Source organism: Phocoena phocoena, chromosome 15 (assembly GCF_963924675.1).
Source record: "Phocoena phocoena chromosome 15, mPhoPho1.1, whole genome shotgun sequence".
Lineage (NCBI taxonomy): Eukaryota > Metazoa > Chordata > Mammalia > Artiodactyla > Phocoenidae > Phocoena > Phocoena phocoena.
The window spans coordinates 50705396-50717969 of record NC_089233.1 but is presented as its reverse complement, the minus strand read 5'-3'; the positions used below and the strand labels follow the sequence as shown (position 1 = coordinate 50717969).

Sequence of the window (12574 nt, the reverse complement as noted above, 5' to 3'; positions counted from 1 at the left end):
AGTGAGGGGGTAAAGGAGATTAAGAGGTACAAAGTTCCAATTTCAAAATAAATTTGTCACAGGGATGAAATGTACAGCATGGGGAATATAGTCAATAATATTGTAATAACTGTGTATGGTGGCAGATGATAACTAGACTTGTCATGATGATCATTTTATAATGTACAGAAATATTGAATCACAATGTTGTATGCCTGGAACTAGCATAGTTGTGTAGGTCGATTATACTTCAAGTTAAAAATGAGGAAACTGAGAAAACAGAGTTGAATAACTTGTCCAAAGTCACACAGTTAAGAGTAGAACCAGGATATAAACACAGGCAGTTTGGTTCCTGAGTGTGCTGTGCTGTCTCAAGAGAGCCAGATTTTGGCCTCTCTGAGGAATATAATGCAAAATGGAAATTTTCATAGTGAGTAGAGCCATCTGTGTATGAAAAGGCTTGCCTTTCTGAGGTGGTAGCTAGTCCCATATAACTGCAGGTGTTCAAGTACAAGTTGGACTACCACTTGGCGAAACTAATCAGTCTTAGTATTCAAAGTGTTATCCATGGATCAGCAGCAGTGACACCAGCTGGGAGCTTGACAGAATTTCAAGCTCCTCCCCAAAACACTGACTATCAATGTTTAGGAGTCACTGTAGCACAGGGTCTTTGTGAACCAGAGTAATAATAAAAGGGTGACGAGCATGGTTGTATCGCCAGACAGGCCTCAAGGTGAATCTCAGCTAGGCCAATTCCTAGCCATGTCATTTATTCATCTAAGCTTCAGTTTATACATCTGAAATGGACTGAAATTGTATTCCCATGGGGTTGCTGTGAGGACTTAATGAGTTTATACATGTAGAGCACTCATCACAATGCCTAATATCTTATAAGTACTCAATAATTGTAAACCACTAATAGGAATATGCATCAGATGTAAGGCTGGACCAGATAAATACCTCTGAAGATCCCCTTCAAAGAAAAGATTAAAAAAACAAAGAATATAAGAGGAGGAGAGTGGAAGAAATCAACTGATGCATAAATATGTTGACTTTAAGACACCTTGATTCCTCAGGTAAGAGTATTCGGTAAGAAGCTAAGAAGATGCTTCTGAAGCTCATGAGAGAAGGTGGGACTGGGAATATAAAATGAAGAGTCATATATAAATAATGGCTAAACTAAGGGCATGGATCAGATATTTTTAAGACAACATGTGAAGGAAGGGATAGGACATTGGGTTCTCTTGATGTACTGTGGTCAGTTCAGGAGTCCAGAAAATCAATCAGAATTCTCATGTATTTACTGGCATTAAAATAATAATTACTTGTACACATACCTCAGAGAATGGTGAGAATATAATGAGATCACGTGTGTGACAGTGCTTTACAATTTGTACAAACGTGAGCTGTTCGATATTCTTCTCTTTGACTTAGAGTACCAGAGTTTTCGTGGTGGAGAGTCAGAACATGATCCATGGACATATGGAGCTCCCAGAGGGTTTGTGTGGGGCTCAGGGAAATGTCCAGCTTAACCTGCTGGGCACAGCAATTTTACTGCTTCAACCCATCTGCTATGGAAAACGAGAAGCCAACAAAAAAGGGAGAAACAGGTGAGAGCATCTGATAGAGCACTTTAAGAAATGGAATGAGTGGTACAGATTGTCAAGTGAAGTCAGAGGTTAAAAAGATGGGAAGTCCATTGGTTATGACCAAGAGATCATTGATACTATCTGCTGAGATATTAGAATGCCTTGCCCAGCCTGGTACCTGTTGGCTGGCAGAACTGCACTGCTCTTCACGGTCAACACTAATAGAATTGTGCCAGATAGCCTTGCTCCATCCCAGCCATATCCTGAATTATTCACATCAACCCATCTCAACCTGATTTTCACTGCCAGAGTTCCTGGCTCTTGGGATCAATTCTGATTTAAGACCTCATATCATACCCTCAAAAGCAGTAGTTCACACTGATGTTCTGTTCTGACTTCTGGCTGACTCTCTCAAGTATATTTTGAGTGCATCTTCTGACCCAATTCTTATTTATGCTCCTTATTAAGTATTGATCTCTAAATTCCTTTCTTGATTGTACTTGGCACTCTTTTATTTGGAATATGTTTCTTCTGTTTACTCCAGGTAATCATCTGGCCAGCCTAGATCCTCTCTTGAAATTCACCCCAACCACACTTTGTGGTCAGTGATCCATAGACTTATCCCATTAGCAAGTGGAACCCCAAAGCTGCTAATGAAAATAGTCATACATAAGCCATAACGTGTTGAGGTTAGCTGTAAAGCGAGAGTGTGATGGTTAATTTTATCTGTCAACTTGACTGAGCCTCAGGGTGCCCAGATATTTGGTCAAACATTTCTATGAGAGTGTCTTTGGATGAGATTAACACTTGAATCAATAGACCGATGAAGCAGATTGCCCTCCCTAATGTGGTGGGCCTCATCCAGTCAGCTAAAGCCCTGAGTAGAACAAAAAGGCTGATTCTCCCCTGAGTAAGAGAGAATTCCTCTTGCCTGGCTTCCTTTAAACTGGGACACTGGCTTGTTCCTGCCTTCAGATTCAAACTGAAACAATGGGTCTTGAGCCTGCTGGCCTTTGGTCTAGAACTATACCACCACTGGCTTGGTGTCTTAGGTCTCCAGCTTGACTCACCCTGCAGGTCTTGAGACTTGTCAGCCTCCATAATCACATGAGCCAATTCCTTATAAGAAATCCCTTTGCATATATATGTATAGGGAGAGGGGGAGGGTAGTATGGGGGAGAGACAATGTGTGTGTCTAGATATATATACATATTCTATTGGTTCTTTTTCTCTGGAGAGGTACAGATGGGCTAAGTCCAATGAGCCTGGCAGAGTCTGTACTAAAGCACAGTGTTTATGAACTTGGGCCCTGGGGTTCAAATTCCAGCTGTACCATTTATTAACTGTGCCCTTGGTCAGGTTATTTAACCTCTTTAATCCTTAATTCCCTCCTCTGTTTTACGTAACTCCCAATATATTCCAGTGCCAAGCATACGGCAGGTAAATGTTGAGTAAATGAATGAACTAATACAGATGAAGAAATCAAGGCCCAGGGCCATTCATTGATACATATTTCATTAGTAGCTAATGAAAAAAACTCAACCCTTCATATTAAAGCAGAGTTACATTTCATTACTTAGAGAGGAAAAGTTAAAAGTCTCATCAAATTGAGAGATTTATTTAACCAAGACTTCACACTTTCTTTGTGGGTTGGTTATAATTACTGTCCCCATTTTACCTATGAAATGACTGAGGTACAGAGAGCTTAGAGAGCTAATAAGATTCTTGAAAGACTTACTAAAGGAATACTGTGATCCCTTTCAAATAACCTTTTAGAAGTTTGCTTATTTCAACTACTATTTTTTCCTTCCCTCTGTCCCTGACTGTCACAGGGTTCTTCCTCCCTACTTGACCACCTGCATCTTTCGGTATTGGAGAGGGTCCTGGGATGCATTCACATACAAAAGAAACCCTGTAATTTTGATGCATTAAGGAACAGGAGTTTGAAAGCACCCAGCATCTGGCTGCTGAGCACTTCTCCTTCCATCCTGCAATGCTGTTCTTAGTAAGGAACGAGGTGTTATTTAGAATTCTGGTGTGCAGTCTTATTTTTTCTCAACATGGCAAGCCAGAAACAGAAACCAATATCCCTAGTTCTGCCTTTACCTCTTACAGGATATGTCTCTGCCTCAGAGGCTTCAGGGAAAAAGGAGTTTAGATCTACAGCATTTAAGTTTTCCCCAGGTACTCTTAGTTCACTATCTATAAATGGGTTGGGGGATGAGGTAAGGGCTAGAAGAACATACAAAGAGAAAGTGGCAAGCAAACCATGTGGAAAAAAACCCCAAGGAATTAAAACAGTTGATCTGTCAAATTACGTATCCTTGTGCCCTCACAATGTTTCAAAATATTGTCACAGGGTGCCTGGCATGGCCCAAAGGAGGACCTTGGAGAAGGGGGTTCTGAGCTGGGCTAGTTCTAAACTACTTGCAAACTGACTTTGGAAAGATCTTACAACATTTTATAAAAACTTTTATAATTATTCTTCATGAAGTTGTAATTATTGAGTCAACCATGCATCTTGCTCCTTACCTGGGAGATACAAGCTAAATATCTTAGATCTGGAGTTGTTGCAAACCAGAGTACTTTGGGGAATGGTGTACCAGAAAAAGCTTTCAGAGACTACATTAGCATAGTGTAAATATCCTTCCAGCAGAGCAGGTAATTTTCTCATTACTCATCAAATGAGTTCCTAAGCATTCGTTACTCTACACGTTGGATCTTTGTAGAAATAACTCACAAGAGCTGAATCATTTCAGAGTGAATTTTCCATTACCTTTCTTCTCTGTATTGCTTAGGCCTTTATAGACCCTGAATAACATAAATCTGCTGGTTCCCTACTGAGAAAGATGACTATGGATTTTTTTTTTTAATCAAGCAAAGAGAAGACACTAGGGAGAAAAAAATCTCATTATCAGGGACTTCCCTGGTGGCGCAGTGGTTGGAAGTCCGCCTGCCGGTGCAGGGGACACAGGTTCGATCCCTGGTCCGGGAAGATCCCACATGTTATGGAGCAACTGGGCCCGTGCGCCACAACTACTGAGCCTGGGCTCTAGAGCCCGTGTGCCACAACAACTGAAGCCCACATGCTCTAGGGCTCGCATGCTGCAACTACTGAGCCAGCATGCTGCAACTACTGAAGCCTGTGCACCTAGAGCCCATGCTCTGCAATGGGAGAGGCCCACGCAGCACAACCAAGAGAGAGCCTGCACGCAGAAACGAAGACCCAACCCAGCCAAAAAAAAAAAAGAAACGAAAAAAAATCTCATTATCCTATTAAAATACATTTAAGGATGTCTGGATTTCCTGAGTAGACTTATATTTATCCAATGTTTATGTTTTCTAAATTAGACTCTGCTACCTTTCCCAGATCAAGATGAAGAACCTCTCAAACAGCATCTTTTTAACATAAACACGGGGGAATGAGAAATGCTACCGCCACCACAGCATAATCCCGTAGAGCCTGTGGTATTTTCTGTGATGCTTTGAATTAGTCTGACTCTCTCCTCTACTGTGTAATTTTTTAAGATGTCAATGTGGGGCATCAGCAGCTGAAAATTCAGCATACCAAGCCAGTCCTCCCCTGTGACTGCCACAGAGCTGTTGCCTACAGTTGAGCCTACATCATTTTAATCTGGAAAATCCCCCACCTCCTCTATTCCTGCACAAAACTTTCTGCCTGAATGACTTTCAGACTGAGGGCCAAACATATATTTTCGTTTCTCTCCACTTCAGGCTTCCCCCCTCAAGACTTCTACATGCTGAAAATGTCACATTTTTGGGAAAAAAATCCTGACTATGAAGGATTTTGTAGTGACATCACCGCATTCGCTGTCACTTCTCCCAGCCCATTCCAGGCAGATTTTCTTCTTCTTTATTGTATATGAATCTTAAATGTTTAATGAAGTAAACAAATTTCAGCAACATGCCGTGTTTTAAGAATCCAGCTTTAATAAAAAGCCAAACATTATTCATTCATTATTATTGAAAACATTAATATTTCAAAATACCCTTTGGGTCAAGGAATCTTTAAAGAAGCAGTGACTTCCACTTATTTCAATTAAAGGCATTGTTTATTAAATTCTTACAGCTCTGCTCGCTATAAATGCCCCCATTAAAACTCTGTTTCCTCCTTTCTTTCCTGGGATTTATTCTCCATTTCTCTCTCTCTCTCTCTCTCTCTCTCTCTCTCTCTCTCTCTCTCCCTCCCTCTCCCATCGCGTGCAGTTAAAAACCTAAGCTCTCTCTCAGCCCACAGAGCAGGGGTGTGTGTTGGGGTCGGGGAGGTGATGTTCGTTTCCCCAGCCCCAGGCAAGGAATTTCCATTGCCTAAAAGAGGCCATCAAGTTTTAACATTGAGAGGCACGACTTCTAATCGCATCCTTCCCAGAAAAGTACAAACAGCTCCTCACCGAGATCCCCCACGTCCCACGCGCTCCCAGCTCGCCCTCCCCGCGGAGTGCCCCGCGACAGCCTCCCCAACACCTGTGAATCATCCGAGAAGCTGCCACCATTTGCATATGACCCCCCTTCCTTGGCGCCTAACGCACACAACAAAGGAGGACAGGATTATTGCTTTATGATTATTCTTTTTACTCTCTCCTATGACCAGCACTAGTAGTTTCTCGCCCACGTCCTGTTTTGAGCATCAGAGGGCCGCCAAGGTAGCTTCGACTGGTACCCAGGGTGTGTGCACTGAATGAAGCACCAGAATTTTGTAGCGTCCCAGCAATCCTTGAAGCCGCAGCCCCCCACATTATCCCATCCCCACCCCCACCCCCACCCCCGAAGTCTGGTCAGTCCTAGGACGCGTGTACGCGCCTCTGTGAACTATTCCTAAGAAACCCTACATAAAACCCCAGGCTCCGATTGCAAATTAAACCCAAACAGCGTCACCTATTTTGGCCTCCGCAAACAACTCTCAACCCAAAGCTTTGAACTCCAGCAAACCCACGCTGGTTGGGTTAACTACCCTTCCCTCCCCTTTCCCCCAATTCCTCTGAAATCGCTCAGCGATAATTGCTCTGACGTACTTTAAAATAACGTGTACTAATCTCTCTCCCCAACTGACCACATTGAGGCGAACTCCAAGCCTCGATGCTACTTTGATAAAATGAAGAAATCACTCATAAGAATAGCAACCCACGTAGCTTGGCCATATATGGAGCTGGTGAGAGTTGACAGGGATGCCCCTTTGGACTATCTTTTTTAGAAAAAGCAAAATCGCAGCTGAAATCTCCCCCCACCCCCTTATCGTCTACTCCTCCTCTGCCTTCCCTTCCCCTTCTATGACTCAACCAAAGACGAACTCAGCAGGGGAAAATTTTTGTATATATAATCACAAATATATTGCATATATATCGCACATATACATACACACACACACATATATATACATATACATACACACGTACACACACAAAAAACAGAATGTCAGATGACCAGTCGCGAGATAAATGAGTTTGCCCGTGACCGGGTATTAAAATGGAGTCATAAGAATCGTCCCGTTCTGGTGTTTATAAAAGACTAGAATACAAAGGTTTGCAGTACAGCGAACTGGGAGCTGAGTCAAGCGCTCGGCCCCTCGCGGCTCCTCCCCGCCCACCGCCCGCCCCCATCCTCCCTCCGCCCTCCCCTCAACACACTTCCTCCCCGCCTCTCCAGGAGAGGGCTATTAAAAGCTGCTGACGTCAAAAGGGACGGCCATCTTTGATGAGGGCAGAGCTCACGTTGCATTGAAGACGAAACCTCGAGGAGGTCAGGCGCTGTCTTTCCTTCCCTCCCAGCTCCGCGGCTCCTCCACACTTGGAACCTGCAGGGACCGGGCGAACACCACCCTCTGGAGAAGCCAAGGTAAGGAGCCCCCCTCCCCAGGTCGTGGTTCTGGCTCTAGATGGCTACATACCCAGAGGGGACCACAGCTGGGCAGACCAAGTGAGCTTGGGCAAATACAAGAATTTGTGCACCTAGGGTGCGGTATTCCGTGTGTGCGCGTCTGGCTAGACTCCCGCCTGGGGCTTTATAAAGTATTTTCGAGGTGAGCTGCTTGGGGAAGGGATGAATGGGAACAGTGCAGGTGGAGCGATGGGGAGGAAGCGCAAGAATACGTACGGAATAATAACTTACTCTCTTGAAACAGTAGCGGGACCTTCTGTCTCTTCCATTTTGCGATGCAGTTTTAAGAGATGTTTAGGCTGTGGGGTTTTGGTTTTGTTTTGTTTTGTTTCTGTAGATCAAGACAAACAAACCCTGTGGTTCTGACCCGATTATTAGGACTTGTCGTTAGGCGCTATTATCTAGGGAAGAATTAGGGAGAAGGCAGGGTGTGGGCGCTGGGGAGGCGAAAGAAGGGGGAGTTCCCGCCCCGGGCAAGCTGAGCTGCAGCCGCCACAGCAGCCTCCATGCCCCACGGACTTGATTTATGCCGCCTGCTCCACGTCAACTGCAGGCTGGCGGGAGGCGGGCGGGTAGTGCTGGGTGGGAGGGCTCTGCGGAAGGCTGGCGGGGGCGGGGGCTCGGGCTCGCCTCCGTGCTGCGGCGGCCAGAGCTCAGCACCCTGGACAGCAATACCAAGGGACTGCGCTGGCGTCCGCGACCTTTCAGCACCGCGGATAGCGGTCCGGCCGCCCCGGCGTACCTACCTGCTGCAGAGATGCCTGGCCGGGGCTAGATGTTCCAGGGCTGCAGGCCAAATTGCTTCTCTGAGACTTAGGTCTCACGGAGACCCCCTAATAGAGCAGGTGTAGTAGGTTGAAAGGAAAAAAAATCCTGCCTACAGGACTCCTTTGGAAGCAATTACCAGCTCCCATCCTTAGCTCCTGCATAGCCTAAAAAAAAAAAAAAAAGTCTACTTGTGGAAATTTTCTGTTGCCCTCTCCCCTCCCCGCCCCCCCCTTTTTTAGGTAAAAAACAAACACATTTTTAAAAATCTGCATTTATCCTCCAGTCAGAAATCAAGGGTTTTGTTTATTTCTTTCTTTCTTTCTTTCTTTCTTTTTTTTTTTTTTAACACAGAACAGATCTGTCTACAGATCCAGGGTGGTCATGAATGAGGTATATATGAAGACGCCAACACAATCTGTTTATAGGAGCGATATATCTTTCTACATGTTTCTATTTGATAAAAAATGTAGGGGTAGTTGAACTAAGCAGAATCAACTTTAATAATGAATCCTTCTTCCTCTCTCCCATCCTTGTAATTAGGCATTGACACAAGCACATGCCCATAAAAATACATCTCTAAGAAATATTACAGGTCTTACAGGGTATAGATTTAACCTCTTTGGCCATGGTTTCAGAGTGAGGGGAAGTATTTCCTATGGACATTTGTTATCTCAGGATAGTTTCTGATTTTGACAACATTAAGACTGGCTTTCCTCAGGGGAATCTAACTGTGTCCTTCAGGGTGATGCAGATGAAAGGACCATGGTGTTAGGCTGAAACTGGACTCTGACCTAAAGATCTACTGCAATTTCCATTACAGCATTGCGGGATTTTGCTGAGGCAGTAATAAGTACTTTAACCATTTTCTACTCTGACGTTTGCAGCCTGTGAGTGAACAAAAATTATCACAGGGATATTTCCAGCTGTTTGATATAGATAAAATCAACATAAAATGACCAGGAACAAAATTGTGCTATTTGAGTAGTTGTTAAATAAGAGTAATAGCGTCATATGTAAGAATGTTTATACAGCGCATTAAAGAAATGCTATCATGATCCCCTGAAAAGCCTTAAAATAAGATCTTGGATTGGGTTTAGTTAGTCATTAACTCAATCATTTATATATTAGAGGTGCTCCAATGCCGTGTCCACATAGAGAAGGTACTTTCATTCCCAGCTATTTATTTCCTAGTGTTTTTAAGGATAACCATGTGGTTCCATATAAGTATATACAGATCTGTTGCTGGATATGGATGTAAAATTATTATTCAAGAGTATGTAACTGCATGGAAGAATTTTACAACTCTGCAATCTGCAGATGAAATAAATAACTGTGTTTCAGTGATAGGAGGAGGGGAGACAAGATGGGTAGGAGTCTTGAAAAATGCTTTGACTTCATGCTGCATGTCCAGACAGGTCTCTGCGTAGTTGCGACAAATGAAAAGGCCTAACACTGCCGGAATTATGTGCTTGGACATTAGTAATTACTGCTGGGTTTGTTTGTTAGTGGAAGACTGGGGTAGTGGGGGCAGAGGTAGAGGACTGCGGTGAAGCTGGCAAAGGGTACAAATCTGGGAGGAAGTGGTGATGTGCACAATTATGGAGCTAAATAGCTTACTGAAAAGTTTTAAAAAAATGTAATTGAAACATGAATTTACATTATTGATAAGCTTCAGGAAAAAAATCAAGAGAATTCCTATTTTAAGTTTTAAATTTTAACAATCCAGGGCAATATGGTGAACAGAGGCAGGAGCAGATGGACACAGAGATGTGCCAGGAAACATTCACACAGACCCTCCAATGGTACCTGCTTGTTTGCTCATTGGCATTTTCTGCTTTACCACCTTGGCATTCAGAATATGAAACAATTTGTAATCTTATTAACCTCTCCATGGTAAATCTCCCAAGAATTCACAATTTTATTTTTACTTCGTTAAATATGCACGACCACACATGCACAAACACAATACAAACTGCCTCTGAATTCGCTTATATAAAGACATTTCTAAACTCTAGGTGTTGACCCCAGAGTGATGGTTATCAACCAGAAGATTGATCTATCTGCCAGTAGCACCTCTTCTCATAGCAGCCAGCCTTCAACAGAGCATGTAGGTTTTGACGATTAGGAGAAATGAGAGATAATTTGAGAAAGAGGTTGACAAAGGAGACATGAAGGATAAAAATAGATAACTCTGCTTTTTATATGATGCACTATGAATAAACGATTTTTCTCACATCATGGAACTTCTTTACAATTCTATAAAGGTAAGGCAATTGGTATTTTCAGCCTCAGTGCTAAATATATTTCTGCAGTGTCATCCCTTGTCAGCAGGGACCAACCTGATTGGAAGACATTGCTCAATCAGTGAGCACCAGATACATAAATGAACCCCACTGAGGATGTAAAACCTCATGCTTATATAGTCTTTGACCTCAATAAGTTTAACACCTAGTACTTTTTTTTTTTTTTTTTGTGGTACGCGGGCCTCTCACTGTTGTGGCCTCTCCCATTGTGGAGCACAGGCTCTGGACACGCAGGCTTAGTGGCCATGGCTCACAGGCCCAGCCGCTCCGTGGCATGTGGGATCTTCCTGGACTGGGGCACGAACCCGTGTCCCCTGCATCAGCAGGCAGACTCTCAACCACTGCACCACCAGGGAAGCCCTAACATCTAGTACTCTTAATGAAAACAACAAACAATAAAAATTAATAATACCAGAAGGAAAGTGCAATAAAACAGTAGAAGAAAAATCATGAGGGAGTGTATAATTACTTGCCAAATCAATGCGACCAAAAATAAAGAATGCAAATTCTGAGAAGGACAATATTTCAGTGGACTAGAATGATCCGAGACAGGAAGCATGACCTGAGCTGGTTTGGGAGGTAGGAGAGAGGTGAGGGGACTCTGCTAAGTAAAAGTTATAGCATAGGCAGAACTACAAGTTAGGCAAGCCCAAGTTATGGTCAGCACACCCTAAAAATGCCTATCCATTTGGGTGAAGTGGGATGCTTATAAAGGGGAATCTGCTGGAACTGTGAGTTGGAGCCGTCTATGAAAGGCCTTGAATGCCACACTGAGGACTTAGTGCCTTATCCTCTAAAGTTGATTTCTGAGCAGAAGCTGATATAACAAAGTAACCATGTCTTTTTTAACATCTTGGAATTGCTATTGACTGAGTGGAATTAAATTTACATTCTTCCAGAAATAGAGGGGAGCAAACTGTTATCATAAAGGATGATTAATTAAAAAAATAGTAACCAGTCCTCATTTAGTCATCTATTAAGACCACCCTTCAGTATATACATGGGCTTCTAAGTTCTACCCAGAAGTTAATTGTAGGTTTCAATTTTTCGTTATTGACTAGAACAAATTATTCAAGATGAGTGCCTACCAAGAAGATTGAAAATCGGGTCAGGCATCTGGGGATGAGAGGTGTCCAGCAGGTACACTTGAATAATAAACACGCAAACACTCTCTTGGACCCTCTGAGTATTCTGCACTGTCAAATACACTGACTGGATAGATGAAAAAAGATGCCAGGTTTTCTGTTCATGTTTCAGGCAGCATGATACATAGAACCAGCTCCAAGTGGCTAAAACTGGAGAAAAAAAAAAGGAAGGAGGGAAGGAGGGAGGAAAAAAGGAAGGAAGGAAGAAGAAAGAAAGAGAGAGAGAAAGAAAGAAGGAAAGAAAGAAAGAAAAAGAAAAAGAAAAGAAAGAAAGAAAGCAAGCAAGCAAGAAAGAAAAAGATACTATGGTAAAATTTTGAAAAGCTGAGGTGTGGTGGGCAGTATATCATATTTCTTTCCCTACCATCCTAGCAGCCTAGCTGACTTTTGCTGATTACCCTCACTCCAGCGCTTGCTTGAGGTCTGAACTATACCCATTTCATTTTTAATCTTGTGGTTACTACTCTCAAAGCAGAGCTTCACAATTCCAAATTCTTACAGAACTGCTGAACTGAAAGAGTCAATGGCTTCATGTGGAGGACTAAATGGCAGTTGCAGACATAGATCTTGTTGCTATTTCAATTCTCACTCTGAAGTGTCAAGGGACTATTCTCATCTGTTCTTCACCAAAACACTGGCAGGAGAGACATCCTTAGGGTAACTTGTTGATTTCTAAGCTGACTCCCTGAGGCAAAATTGGAGGTAGTGATGTTTGATGCTTTAGGAGGTCAGACTGTGGTTATTAAACGGAGTGCAGAAGGCCTTCCAAGTTATTAAGTAGGAAGGAGGAGATATGACAGAGCATTGAGGAAGCAGGACATGATGAGTGGAGGAAGAGGTTTTTTGTTTTTTTTTTTTTGCTGTATGCGGGCCTCTCACTGTTGTGGCCTCTCCT

General features: G+C 43.0%; 1 protein-coding gene across 2 annotated transcripts in view; it reads left to right on the top strand.

The window, feature by feature from the left end:
* Window positions 1-7273: 7273 nt before the first annotated feature.
* SNAP25 (synaptosome associated protein 25) overlaps window positions 7274-12574 on the top strand; it is a 79483-nt gene continuing 74182 nt past the window's right edge. The window contains exon 1 of one of the 2 annotated variants that reach the window (XM_065892223.1): window positions 7274-7421. The gene's annotated coding sequence lies outside the window, so the exon portion shown is untranslated. The remainder of the gene's footprint in view (window positions 7422-12574) is intronic. The other variant, XM_065892222.1, reaches the window with a different exon arrangement.